Raw genomic sequence first — 15417 nt, forward strand, 5'->3', positions numbered from 1 at the left:
ATATTTCCTTTAGACCTTTTTCTGAGCTGCCATGTATCTATGCTTCTCTTCCTGTTGCCCCAAGTTAGCCCTACTTCATTCCTACCCTTCCTACCACTCTCCCCTTCTATGTTTTTCTTCTTTTTTCATCAGGAATCCAGCCCCATTTGGCCTCCTTTTCCCCTGCTTTCCTCATTTACCATTCCCTTCCATCCTGTCTTATTCCTTCTATTCTCTGCCTGCCTTGGGTGGAGACTGAAACAATGCCCTCACTCCCTTGGTCAAAATGAAACCAGCCCATAGATGACAGTTTTTGAGACAAATAAAACTTGATCCTCTTGGTCTTAAAGCTTGAAATTTACATTTGTCTTATCTGAGTTCCCTCTTAGGAAACTGACTCTCAGGCCTCCCAGATGGTATTAAGGAAGTGAAACTCATCTTCCTTACCTCTCCCTAATTCCTGTTTTACCAACTGACTGCCTGCTTTCTGTTGACCAGCTCCTCTTTCTTACCGTCCTAATCCCTAATCCCTGCTTTCTCACACATACTACATTCCTTCTCTGCTATGTAAACCCCCAATTTTAGATGGTTTGAGAGATGCGTTTGAGATTGATCTCCCATCTTTTTGGCTGAAGCACTTGAATAAAGCCTTCTTCTTTGGCAATACTTGTTGTCTCTGTGATGGGGTTTCTTTGCAGTGAGCAATGGGACCTAGACCAAATGGCTGGTGTTTTGGTATCAAAAACATTCAATATCTCTCAATGAAAGAAAACATTTCTCATTCACATTTATGAGGCACTTCAACCATATTAGCCAAGTTTGTACTTTCAGGCTTAATTTTTATTATTTTCCTACAAAGATCCTCGTTCCATTTAAAATAGGGGTCCTTCTTTTTTCCTAGTATTCCCTAACATGTCCGCATCCCTTTTCCCAAACTTCAATTCATACTGATTGCTAAACTTATGAAGTTATTTTATTTCTCCTAATTGATGGAAGTCCTACTCCTTATGCAAATTCATGTTTTCTTTAAGTCTTTTCTATTACCCTTGATCAGAAAAGTATCCTCTGCAGCCTTCAAATTAGGAAAGAACTTTGTTTTTAGGTCAATTTTACTATACTTAAAAGTTATTTGTATACATTTTTGCCACTCTGCCAGATTATACATTTAATGATACTATGTAATTTTCTTCTTAAACCAGAGACATGTAGATTTCAGGCAAAGCCTGTACTTTGTTCTCTTCTGACCCCTTAAAGCCTTCATTATGCCCCACAGACCTAGGGTGCCCATCTTTCCTTGAATTTCTCCTTTTCTGGATCTAGTTATATGTGTGCAGGCTGCAGCCCTCCACTGTCCACTGGCTATGTGGGAATTTCCTGATATAATAATCTGACCTGAAATGTCACCAAGGCAGGTTTGGGCTGGCTTCCAGCCCAATGCAAACAGCAGGGATAAACAGCAGTGTTCTGCTCAACACTTCACCAGTTAAGCTGTCATTAAAAGGGAAACACTTGCTACCCAGAGAGTCTTTATATTTTACTTTACCACAGGGGTCTTCTCTGGACTTGTCAACTGATTGCTTTGGGGCTAAGCTGGAAAAAAATACATTATCTCCCCATGTAACTATCAAGTAAGGAAAGAAGTTTCCTCTGTGTGATTAGACCCATCCACAAAACAGGCCCATGGAGAGTCTAGAAGAACATGCTATACCTTAGAAAAGGAGAAATACACTATGTTTGCTGTTATATGGAAGAAGAGAACAGGAGCATACAAAATCATTGTGCAGTTAGAATCCTGCAGTCAGTTGGAGTCTCTGTTCCACAGCAGCTTCCTCTGTAATTCCAAAATTATTTGTTACAGAATAAAAGATAGCAACATAAGGTGCTAGATCTGCAATCTTTTGAATTAGTATAGCTTGGGAGGTAGGAGGCACAAAGGTTAAAGTCCTAATTCTACATATTATTGCTTTACTTTGGGCAAAAGTTTTAACTTTCTCAAGACTGCTTTATCAGTATAATGTGGTGGTGAGGCCAAGTAATCTTAGAATTTACCTATTTAATTCCAGTAGTCTAAGACTCTGTGACTAGTTAATGCTTCTTGACTCTGTACTTAAGCAACTTAAAGTGCGAATTGGTAGCATTTTATAAGGCAGTGCGTTTTCTCAAGATTTACAGTGAAATCTCTGTGGTTTGTGCTTACAGAGGGGGCAGTGAATAGTTTGAATTATGGGATACTTTTTCAGAAATGCCATCTTTATTACTTTCAAATGGGTGCAGTAAATATGCTAGGCTAACAAAACGTTGCCAGGATGTTTTGCCAAATATAGATCTTTTTGTGAACGTATCAGAATGATATGTAATTAACTTTTATTGTTTATACATCAGTGTGAGCTTTTAAAGTGCTTAAAAACAGTTTGTTGCCTTAAATGGTTTTGTGAGTACCTTCGTTGCCAGACTTTTATTTACATGATGCCCTATAAGATGGTTAATTTTATGTGTCAACTTGACCAGGCTAGGGGATGGCCAGACGGCTGTGAAAACATTATTTCTGGGTGTATCTGTGAGGGTGTTTCTGGAAAAGATGAGCATTTGAATTGGTAGACTGAGTAAAGAAAATGGCCCTCAGCAATGTGAGTGGACATCATCTAACCTGTTAAAAGGCCTGAATAGAACTAAAAGGCAGAGGAAGGGCAAGTTTACTCTATCTGTTTGAGCTGGGCATCTGTCTTCTTCTGCCCTTGGACATCAGCATTCCTGGTTCTCAGGCTTTGGGACTTGCACTGAATTTCACCATTGGCTTTCTTATTTCTCCATCTTGCAGGTGGCAGATAATGGAATTTTTCAGCCTCCATAACTGTGTGAACTAGTTCCTATAATAAATCTCCCTTTATATATATCTATATCCTATTAGTCTGTTTCTCTGCAGAACTCTGACTCATTCATTCTATGTAAAATTTTTGGTTAAAAGGTTAAAACTTACATTTTCTTATTATTAAAACTTCAAGAGAAGTGATGTTTAGGATGTTTTGAATGATGATGAGTTGGGATTACAACATAGCCCTGGATACACACTTCTTTCATGTAAGCATTCATTACTAAGCCTTGAAACCACGAAGTCTTTGCAAGCTTTGTCTTCATAGTTACGCCATTGTTTCAGAAGTTTTGCTTCCTCATTTTGTTCTAGCTTGAGGTACAAGTTGATGCTGAAAAATAAAAGAGATTCTTTGAGGTTCAAACTCTTTGACTCAGTGAGCCATTGGCTATCTCTCCTGCTTCTACCCTCTTACCCTTTGTCCTACATGTCCTAGTACCTAGTAGAACCTTAGACCCCTTCTTGTCTTACTGCCCCATAGGACCTGCCAACTCCAAGGCTCCTAAGTACAGTTCAGGAAATACCAGTTCCTATGGGGTAACGCATTGCAGTTTAGGAAATGATAACTGATGGTCACTGACAACCAGGTTTACCATCAAAGTCTTTAAATTCTTTATTAAGTCAGCAACTGTTGAATACCTACCATGAATAAGCTATAGGGGTTGTACAAAGATGAATAAGATACAGCCCCAGTCTCAGGAAACTTGTTTGCAACTTGGTAGAGGAGGCTAATTTCATCATAATTGCATTTCTAATTTCTAGGAGAATGGATTTTTTTTTTTGTCCTCAGGCTTTAATACCCACAGAACTATGCGAAAAGTATCACCTTCACAGCACTGGTGCAGTCACCTTTTTCATTATGCTTACACTATGCCAAGGGAGAAGATGACCTCAATACATTATTACTTGGCTTAATTGCAGCTTCCATAAAACAAATAATACACAAAATTATTTGAAACCACAAAGCAGCCTAATGAAATATTGAAAATCCCAGATCAAGTGAATAGGGAGAAAGAATATGGATTTTTTTTCAAAACAAAAATTAAACTGAATTTTTGGGGGTAGGTTGGGGTGGGTGAGGATTTTGGCCTAGGTCAGCATGAACTGATAGAACATGTGAAGGCAGAAAAAACAATGAACTAGGATCTTTCTACCATCCTCCATCAAGACGGAATCTTTGCTGACCTTTCCATATTACTTCACTGCTTCTAATAGTGTTGGAAAGTAATAGCACAAAAGCTTGCTTTATCTGGTCATGGAGAAGCAAAGCCAGACTTGCTCTTTGTGTGGTGTGACCCAAGATACCTCAAGGCTAAGATGACTTCCAATAGTTCTTTCCCTTAACTCACAGCAACCAAAATTCCCACCATTAGAATTTTTATGTAGGTGCTTTCTAGAGATGTGTACTCTGTGGATAGATCAAGACCTTATTATTTATTTAGAAGTCTAATGTCTTGGGTAATGTCTTAGTCTGTTTTCCACTGCTATAACAGAATACTTGAGAGTGGGTAATTTATAATAAAACAGAAACTTATTGGTCAAGGTTCCAGAGGGTGGGAGGTCCAAGACCAAAAGCTGCATCTGATTAGGGCCTTCTTGCTGTGTCATCCCATGATGGAAGGGCAAAGAGAGGGCATGAAAACATGAAAGGACTAAACTTGCTTTTATAACAAACTTACTCTTGCAATAAAGAACCTATTCCTGCAGCAATGACATTAATCTATCAATGAGGTCAAAGCCCTCATGGTCTAATCACCTCTTGAAGGTCCAGTCTATCAATATTGTTGCATTGGAGACTGTTTCCAACACATGCTTTATTGGAACTTCCAGATAGCAGGGCTTTGGTGATCTAGAGTCCATTAAGGATCACTTTGATCTAAGGGAGAGATATGAGCTGGCAAAAAATAATAAGAAAGTGATATGGTTTAATGAATGAAGTGTGGATGGCAGAGAAAGGAGAGAAAAACAAACTAGAGCTGCTCTAAAATCTCAGTGACTTTAGAAAAATGTGTCAAAGGCTTTGGCCATTGAGAGGTGGAAGGTCTCTGCCTTCTCTCATCTTTACCTGTTTCTTATCAATATGTATGGCTGATATTACTTAGCGTTAAATGGTAACATGTTTTTTCATGCTTGCTTGAGGGATGGGAGCTGATGGTTTTGCTATGAGCCAAACCAGGCAGCAAGAGACACTTCACTGGGATGGGTTAAATCCATGGATTTAATATATCATTGAAATGGGTACCAGATTATGTAGGTTCTTGGCCTGGCTCTGCTGGGAATTACTGTGTGGCCCTAGGCAAGTTTGTTTTTCTTTCTAGAGACCCATTTTCTTTAACCACACAATGCCAGGACTGGTGGAGAGAGGGACCATATAGGAGTAGCTGCCTCAATTCTAATGGAACCTTATACCCTATTTCATAAAAGCAGAAAATGCTGTGGTATCTGAGAACTGGATCTTATATTTACCAGTATCTCAGAAATAAAATTCAATTTCAGCAAGAGATGGTTCTAAACACTCACATGCTACTTGGGGGAATCTAATGCACGTAAAAGCTGAGTACAAGGCTGCAAATCCCCTTCCAAGCCTTCTTCACCTGCTGAGTCATCTTCCAAAGTCTGGATATGTGGCTCTTGGGATATGTCCAGCTTGCCTTGAGCTAGGCAGCAGGCATCTAGTCAGGGCAGAAGCTTGGATTTTAATATAACAACTGGAGGCCATTTACAGTAGCAATATGATTTTCTAAATTATTGGAATTAGCTAGTCAAGCCTGGGAGTTACAATCACTCACAGGCTCACAAACCCTAATAACATCTGGCAAACTCCAACAGGGGCAGAAAGAAACACACACACACACACACACACACACACACACACACACACACACCACATACCCAACAACAAGCAAATAAACAAAAAACAAACCCAAGGCATTCACATCCTTTTTTAGTATGACATCCTTAAGGTCACCATGTCAAGGGACTGGAGGAAATTAAAAGGAAGCTTCTCAGAGGACACTGCTTACAAGGACTCCTTTACTTATAGCTTGTTAATTTTCACAGTACAGTGGCCCTGGGTCATGAATTAAAGAAACAGATGAAAAAAAATATTGCGCTTTAAACTGTACTGGAGGCCCCTTGCATACTCCTGTGCCTTTTGATGAGAAACATTAAACATTTTTAATTTAGCACATCAATTTGAAAATCTAATTTTTTTTTAATGCTTTGTAGCAGCAGACGCGTTCACGGTGCTGTCACTACCATAGAAGAATTATGAGAAACTTGAACCGCAAAAAGTAAATTAGAAAAATCTCATTTCAGTTACTCTAAAAAGAGGGGAAATTAGATTTTGATTAAAATCACTCACACATACAATTTTAGGTAAACTAATTTAGCAAGACTGACTATATAATTTTTTTTCCTGCCAGTATGTCCTTTTAATACTGGCTGTGAGGTATTTGTACCCATAGCCTTTCTTCCAACCAATGGATGAAAAAAAGAAACTCTAATAAAGTGGCCTCTTGACCACTGTGTGCAAGGCCTGGTAGGGAGAGATTAAAGTAGTGTATTTGTCAATATAATAGGCAGAAGCTGAGAATGAATTAAGACTCCTTGTACAAGTCTTTTTTAGCTGGTTCTTAGCTTTGCCTTTTCAACTATTTTTTTTTAAGGTTTCAACTTGGAAATTTTTACTTTAAGGAATGATGTGTCAGCTAATGTAGGGGATTAATTGCATCATTAGTGCTGCATAATGTACAGTCCATGGCCAGAGGTCCCAGTCTGGGTGACACAAATGCTGCCACCTCCAAGGTGGGACGGGAGCACAGCAACTGACAGTTCTCATTAGTTAAAGGTAGACCCACATCCTCTACAAGGGTGTTGCCAGTTGCAGTGAAACGATGCGTAAAGATGTGTTTTGTAAACCATAAAGTGTTACCCAAGACTGTAGTGTCAGTATTATTCTTCTGTCTGAGTTCAAATTACTGCCTTCCGGGGTCTGAGCTTGGTCCTCTGAAATCCCAGCATGGAATCTAGGTTTTAGTTATTAAGCCTCTTGTACCAAACCTCATTTTGAAAATAGCATTGTTAATGAATTCAAAACTTTTAAATTAAGGCTGAAGGGCAAATAGTTAACTCTCTGAAAGAACAGGAATGGCTGGTGTATAGAAGATTGTGCCCATAACTGATCTCCCTCCCTACTGAGCAGAATACTTGGAGAAACAGGTTTCCTTGAACTTGCCAGTGAGGTGTGATGAGACGTGCATGATGTAATATATATGGGAGTGATATGGTCAGTCTCTGTGTCCCCACCCAAATCTCATCTTGAATTGTAATCCCCATAACCCCCACGTGTTGAGGGTGGAACAGGTGGAGATAATTGAATCATGGGGTTGGGTCCTGCCATGCTGTTCTCATGATAGTGAGTTCTTTTTATATGGTTTTATAAGGGGATTCCCCTTTGCTCGGCACTCATTCCATCCTGCCACCCTATGAAAATGGTGTCTGCTTCTCCTTTGCCTTCTGCCATGACTATAAGTTTCCTGAGGCCTCCCCAGTAATGCGGATCTATGAGTCAATTAAACCTCTTTCCTTCATATTAATAAATTACTCAGTCTTGGGCATTTCTTCATAGCAGTTTGAGAACAGATTAATACAAGGTGCCTTTGAAAAACATAACATATAATGTATAGGTAAGATACTATTTAAAAAGAAATAAGGCTGGGCGCGGTGGCTCACACCTGTAATCCCAGCACTTTGGGAGGCTGAGGTGGGCAGATCTCGAGGTCAGGAGATTGAGTCCATCCTAGCTAACATGGTGAAACCCTGTCTCTACTAAAAATACAAAAATTAGCTGGGCATGGTGGCATGCACCTGTAATGTCAGCTACCTGAGAAGCTGAGGCAGAAGAATCACTTGAACCTGGGAGATGGAGGTTGCAGTGAGCTGAGATTGTGCCACTGCACTCCAGCCTGGCGACAGAGCAAGTCTCCATCTCAAAAAAATAAAAAAATAAAAAGAAACACACTATAAAAATAACAGTTCAGTACGATGTCTGTAAGTAGCAGAAAGACAAGGAAGGTTGAAAGAGAGCTGTTATTTACTAATCATTGTCACCTGGATGTCCACTTGTCTCCAATCCTAGCATGACACAGAAAGATAGATAAGATCGAATCTGGAAATAGAACAGGGGAAGAAAAGAAAGTAGAAAATAATTAGAAATGAAAGAGTAAATTAGGCTAGAGAAGTTAGAAATTGAGAAAATAGAAGAAGAGAACGATACAGGAAAGAGAGAAAGGAAAAAAAAAAAGCAAGAATCAGAAAAACAGAGGGGAAAGGAAGAAGGTGGGAGGGATGATCCTGACTTTTCTTCATGAGCCTAGTCCATTTTGACAACATTTTGGTCAAATAAGCCTCATATATCACTTTCAGTCTTGGAAATAACAGAAACCTTCTTAAATCCTTCTTTAAAACTTCCATAATAGAAAAGTACCAGGACATTTTTTTCACTGGGCATCAGTCTCTGCAGTTGTCTCTCTCAGCTTTGAGTCCATGGCCCATCCCTATAAGCACCCCCTTGCAAGCACCACAACTTGTCTCTCTTTTCCAAAGCCCTGCTAGAACCCAACTATTCACCTTCTGCTTGTTCATCACAGAGTAACTAAATATTTTTGGATAGAAACCATACAACAGAACAGTGACTGCTTTTTAAATTAATGATTGCCAAGATTCAGAATAACAGGTGACTGTTTATTATTTTATTTTCTAGAGACAGACTCTTGCCTTGTCACCCAGGCTGGAGTGCAGTGGTGGGATCACATCTCACTGCAGCTTCAGCCTCCCAGGCTCAAGCAATCCTCCTGAATAGCTGGGACCATAGGTACATCCTACTACACCTGGCTAATTTTTATTTTGTAGAGATGGAATCTCCCTATGTTGCCCAGGCTGGTCTTGAACTCTTGATCTCAAGAGAGCCTCCCACCTTAGCCTCCCAAAGTGCTGGAATTACAGGCGTGAGCCACCACACCTGGCCAACAGGTGACATTTCATGGCATTTCTGTCTTCTTGTTCCATGAAGTGACTACTGGCATACCTCTCAGAACATCTTCCTGTTTGATGCCATTTGGTTTTTAATAACCAAACTTGATGAGGCGTAACTATTTCTCACTGGGACATTTTTGAGGTGGATGTTTATGCAGAGAATATGTATATTTACATGCCCTAAACTCAATAAAACACTTTAAACAAAATAAAATTCAGGAAATTACTCAAAATGATTTCCCAATACAATAAGTAGCCTAAGCACCATATGTAGATGTTTTAAAGGGCATGCTGTGTGTTAACAGATGTGCGTCTGACTTACTGAGAGAAGTGATGTTACTGCATACACAGCAATTATTTCTTAACAAGTATATTAACTTTGAGATAATATAGATATGTTATAAGCATTATATGTCTTAACATAATAATTATATATGTATAATATATAATTGGTAAGAATTTTTCTTTCTTGTGAATGTTGGCATGCTGATTCTAAAATGGATATAGAAATGTAAAACGCCAAGAATAGCTAAGGCGATTTTTTTTTTTTTTTTTTTTTGAGACAGAGTCTCTCTCTGTTGACCAGACTGGAGTGCAGTGGCGCGATCTCAGCTTACTGCAACTTCTGCCTCCCGGAGTCAAGCAATTCTCCTGCCTCAGCCTCCTGAGTAGCTGAGATTACGGGCGTGTGCCAACATTCCCTGCTAATTTTTGTATTTTTAGTAGAGACAGGGTTTCACCATGCTGGTCAGGCCGGTCTTGTACTCCTGACCTTGTGATCTGCCCGCCGTGGCCTCCCAAAGTGCTGGGATTACAGGCATGAGCCACCACGCCCAGCCTGATGATTTTAAAGATGAATAATACTGGAGAGTTTTCAGATAATGTGCTATTGACACAAGGACACACACAGAGGTAAATGGTACAGAAGAGAGGGTTCAGAATCACATGGAATTCATACTTGATTTAAAAATCCATGGCACTGAAGAGAAGTGGTGAGAGGATGTATTTTAAATCCATGATACTGAGTTAATTTAGTATCCCTATATAAAAAAATAAAAATTTGACCCCTTACCTTACACAAAATACACAAAATTATTTCCAATGGGTTGTAGCTCTACATATGTATGACAAGTAAAACTATAGCCTCTAGAACATGGCATAGGAAAATATCTGCATAGATATTTTTCAAGTTACTTATTAATTCTAATTGTAGATTCTTTGGGAATGCCTGTATGCAGTAATCACGTGGTTTCTGAATAATGGCAGTTTACTTTTTTCTTTCAAATTATCATGCTTTTTATTTCTTCTTTTTGCTTTATTGTCCTGACTAAGATAGTCAGTACACTGTTGAATGGAAGGGATGTTAGCTGACAACCTTATCTTATTTAAGATCCGAAAGTGAAAGCTTTTGATATTTAGTATTAACTTTATGTTTGCTATAGGTTTTTTTGTAGCTGTTATTCATCAGACTAAGGAAGAAGTTCTCTTCCTTTTCTAGTTTACTAAGAGTTAAAAAGTATCACAAATGGGTATTGAATTTTATCAAATGCACTTCCTATGTCTATTGAAATAATAGAAATTTTCTCCTTAATGTGTTTAATTACATTAATTGATTTTCAAATGTGTTAACCAATTTTACATTTCTGGAATCAAGCCCACTTAGTATTGATGAATTATTTTATATGTCCCATAATTGTTTGCTAAATTTTTAAGTGAATTTTGATATAAGGAAGGTTGGCTTCTAATTTTCTTTATCAAGTTTTAGTATTAATGCCATGCTGGTATGCTGGTCATACAAAATTGGCTGGAAAACATTTCTCTTTAAAACAAATTCCTGCATACATTTGTGTAAAATTGGTGTTCTTTTTTTCCCCCTTAAATGTTTGGAAATCATCTAGGCTTTTCTATTTTTAAATTTTTTTTAGAGGAGGCATTGGAAAATTCCTTTAATTTCAAAGGATTTAAAGGATTCAATTCCTTTAATAGCTCTGTCTTTTTTCTAGTTTTTAAATATTAAATTTTTAAAAATTTTTTCATGTGTTGTTAGGGTACAGGTGGTGTTTGGTTACATGAATAATTTCTTTAGTGGTGATTGTGAGATTTTGGTGCACCTGTCACCTGAACAGTATACACTGCACCCTATTTGTAGTCTTTTATCCCTTGCCCCCTCCCACCCTTCCTCCCAAGTCCCCAAAGTCCATTGTATCATTCTTATGCATTTGTGTCCTCATAGCTTAGCTCACACATATAAGCGATAATATATGATGTGTGATTTTCCATTTCCGAGTTACTTCACTTAGAATAATAGCCTCCAATCTCATCCAGGTCATGAATTTATTCCTTTTTGTGACTGAGTAATATTCCATCACATATATATATATAATATCTCACAGTTTCTTTATCTATTCATTGATTGATGGGCCTTTGGGCTGCTTCCACAGTTTTGCAATTGCGAATTTTGCTGCTATAAATAAATGCATGTGCAAGTAACTTTTTCGTATAATGCCTTATTTTCCTCTGGGTACATAGTAGTAGGATTGCTGAATCAAATGGTAGTTCTACTTTTAGTTCTTTAAGGAATCTCCACACTGTTTTCCATAGTGGTTGTACTAGTTTACATTCCCACCAGCAGTGTATTTGTGTTCCCTGATCACTGCATCTATGCCAACATCTACTGTTTTTTGATTTTTTGATTATGGTCATTCTTACAGGAGTAAGGTGGTATTGAATTGTGGTTTTGATCTGCATTTTCCTGATCATTAGTGATGCTGAGCATTTTTTCATACGTTAATTGGCCATTGGTATATCTTCTTTTGAGAATTTTCTATTCGTGTCCTTAGCCCCTTTTCAATGGGATTGTTTTTTTCTTGCTGATTTTAGTTAATTGTAGATTCTGAATATTAGTACTTTGTCAGATGTATAGATTATGAAGATTTTCTCCTACTCTGTGGGTTGTCTGTTTACTCTGTTGACTGTTCCTTTTGCCATGCAAATGCTTTTTAGTTTAATTAAGTCCCAGCTATTTATCTTTGTTATTATTGCATTTGCTTTTGAGTTCTTGGTCATGAAATCCTTACCTAAGCCAATGTCTAGAAGGATTTTTCCAGTGTTGTCTTCTAGAATTATTATGGCTTCAGGTCTTAGGTTTAAGTCCTTGATCCATCTTGAGTTGCTTTTTGTATAATGTGAGAGATGAGGATCCAGTTTCTTTCTTCTCCATGTGGCTAGCTAATTCTCCCAGCACCATTTGTCGAAAAGGGTGTCCTTTTCCCATTTTAAGTTTTTGTTTTCTTTGTCAAATATCAGTTGGCTGTATTTTGGTTTATTTCTGGTGCTCTATTCTGTTCCATTAACCTATGTGCCTATTTTTATACCAGTGCCATACTGTTTTGGTGACTATGACCTTATAGTATAGTTTGAAATCAGGTAGTGTGATGCCTCCAGATTTGTTCTTTTTGCTTAGCCTTGGTTTGGCTATGTGGGTACTTTTTTTGATTCCATATGAATTTTAGAATTGTTTTTTCTAATTCTGTGTTGTATGATGGTGGTATTTTGATGGTAATTGCATGGAATTTATAGATTGCTTTTCGTAGTATGGTAATTTTTCATAATATTGATTCTTTCCTTCCATGGAACATGGGATGTGTTTCCATTTGTTTGTGTCATCTATGATTTCTTTCAGCAGTGTTTTGTAGTTTTCCTTGTAGAGGTATTTTGACTCCTTGGTTAGGTACATTCCTAAGTATTTTTTTTTCTTTTTTACAGCTATTGTAAAAGGGGTCGTGTTCTTGATTTGTTTTTCAGCTTGCTTGCTGTTGTTGTATAGAAGATCTACTGACTTGTGTAAATTAATTTTGTATGTAAAAACTTTGCTGAATTCTTTTATAAGTTCTAGGAGCTTTCTGGAGGAGTCCTTAGGGTTTTCAAGGTAAACAAACATATCATCAGCAAACAGTGATAGTTTGACTTACTCTTTACTGATTTGAATGTCCTTTATTTCTTTCTCTTGCCTGATTGCTCTGTCTAGGACTTCCAGTACTATGTTGAAGAGGAGTGGTGAGAGTGGGCATGCTTGTCTTGTTCCAGTTCTCAGAGGGAATTCTTTCAACTTTTCCCCATTCAGCATTATGTTGGATGTAGGTTTGTCATACATGGCTTTTAATACCTTGAGGTATGTCCCTTCTATGTTGATTTTTCTGAGAGTTTTAATCACAAAGGGACACTGGATTTTGTTGAATGCTTTATCTGCATTTATTGAGATGATCATGTGATTTTTGTTTTTAATTCTGTTTATGTGGTGTATCACATTTACTGACTTGCATATATTAAATCATCCCTGCATCTCTGGTATGAAACCCACTTGATCTTGGTGGATTACCTTTTTGATATGTTGTTGAATTTGATTAGCTAGTATTTTGTTAAAGATTTTAGCATCTATGTTCATCAAGGATATTGGTCTGTAGTTTTCTTTTCTTTTTTGGTTATGTACTTTCCTGGTTTTGGTATTAGGGTGATGCTGGCTTCATAGAATGATTTTATTGTCTATCTTGTAGAATAGTGTCAAAAGGATTGGTACCAATTCCTTCTTTGAATGTCTGGTAGAATTCTGGTTTGAATCCATCTGGTTCTGGACTTTTTTATTTTTGGTAATTTTTAAATTACGATTTCTTTCTCGCTGCTTGTTATTGGTCTGTTCAGGGTATCTAATTCTCCCTGATTTAAGCTAGGACGGTTGTATTTTTCCAGGAATTTATCCATCTATTCTAGGTTTTCTAGTTTATGTGCATAAAGGTGCTCATAGCAGCCTTCAATGATCTTTTGTGTTTTTGTGGTGTCAGTTGTAATATCTCCCGTTTCATTTCTTATTGAATTTATTTGGATTTTCTCTCTTCTTTTCTTGGTTAATCTTGTGAATGGTCCATCAATTATATTTATCATTTCAAAGAACGAGCTTTTCATTTCATTTATCTTTTGTATTTTTTTGTTTTAATTTCATTTAGTTCTGCTCTGATCTTGGTTATTTCCATTCTTCTGCTGGGTTTGGGTTTTGTTTGTTCTTGTTTCTCTAGTTCCTTGAGGTGTGAGCTCAGATAGTCAGTTTGTGCTCTTTCAGACTTTTTGATATAGGCGTTTAGGGCTATGAACTTTCCTCTTAGCAGTGCCTTTGCTATCTCACAGATGTTTTGATAGGTTGTATCATTACTGTCGTCCAGTCTGAAGAATTTTTAAATTTCCATCTTGATTTCATTTTTGACCCAATGCTAATTTAGGAGCAGGTTATTTGTTTCCCATGTGTTTGCATGGTTTTGAAGGTTCCTTTTGGAGTTGATTTCTAGTTTTATTTCACTGTGGTCTGAGATATTTTTTGATATGATTTCAATTTTCTTTAATTTATTGAGGCTCATTTTGTGGCCTCTCATATGGTCTATCTTGGAGAAAGTTCCATGTGCTTTTGAATAGAATGTGTATTCTGTGGTTGTTGGATGGAATGTTCTTTATATATGTTAAATCCATTTTTTTCCAAGGTATAGTTTAAATCCATTGTTTCTTTGTTGACTATCTGGCTTCATGACCTGTGTAGTGCTGTCAATAAAGTATTAAAGTCTTCCACTATTTTTATGATGCTATCTCATTTCTTAAGTCTATTAGTAATTATTTTATAAATTTGGGAGCTCCAATGTTATATATGTTTAGGATTGTGATATTTTCCTGTTGGAGGAAGCCTTTTACTATTATATAATGTCCCTCATTATCTTTTTAAACTGTTGTTACTTTAAAGTTTCTTTTGTCTGATATAAGAATAGCTGCTCTTGCTTGTTTTTGGTGTCCATTTGAATGAAATACCTTTTTCCACCCCTTTAAGTTTATGTGAGTCATTATGTGTTAGGTGAGTCTCTTGAAGGCAGCACATAGTTGTTTGGTGAATTCCTATCCATTCTGCAGTTCTGTATCTGTTAAGTGGTGCATTTAGGCCATTTTCATTCAATGTTAGTATTGAGATGTGAGGTACCATTCCATTCATCATACTATTTTTGCCTGTGTAGTTTGCTTTTTTGTTTTTGTTTTTTAAGTTGTATTTTTGGTTTTAAGTCCTGTGAGATTTATGCTTTAAAGATGTTGTTTTGATGTGTTTCCAGGATTTGTTTCAAGATTTAGAGCTCCTTTTAGTAGTTCTTGTAGTGGTGGCTTGATAGTGGCAGATTCAGCATTTGTTTGTCTGAAAACAACTGTGTCCTTCCTTCATATACAATGTTTAGTTTTGCTGGATACAAAATTCATGGCTGATAATTGTTTTGTTTGAGGAGGCTGAAGATAGGGTCCCAATCCCTGCTAGCTTGTAGGGTTTCTGCTGATAAATCTGCTGTTAATCTGATAGGTGTTCCTTTATAGGTTACCTGGTGCTTTTGCCTCACAGCTCTTAAGATTCTTTCTTTCACTTTAACTTCAGTTAACCTAATGATAATGTGCCTAGGTGATGATCTTTTTGTGATGAATTTCCCAGGTGTTCTTTGTGCTTCTTGTAGTTGGATGTC

Source organism: Pan troglodytes, chromosome 7 (genome assembly GCF_028858775.2).
Source record: "Pan troglodytes isolate AG18354 chromosome 7, NHGRI_mPanTro3-v2.0_pri, whole genome shotgun sequence".
Taxonomy (NCBI): Eukaryota; Metazoa; Chordata; class Mammalia; order Primates; family Hominidae; genus Pan; species Pan troglodytes.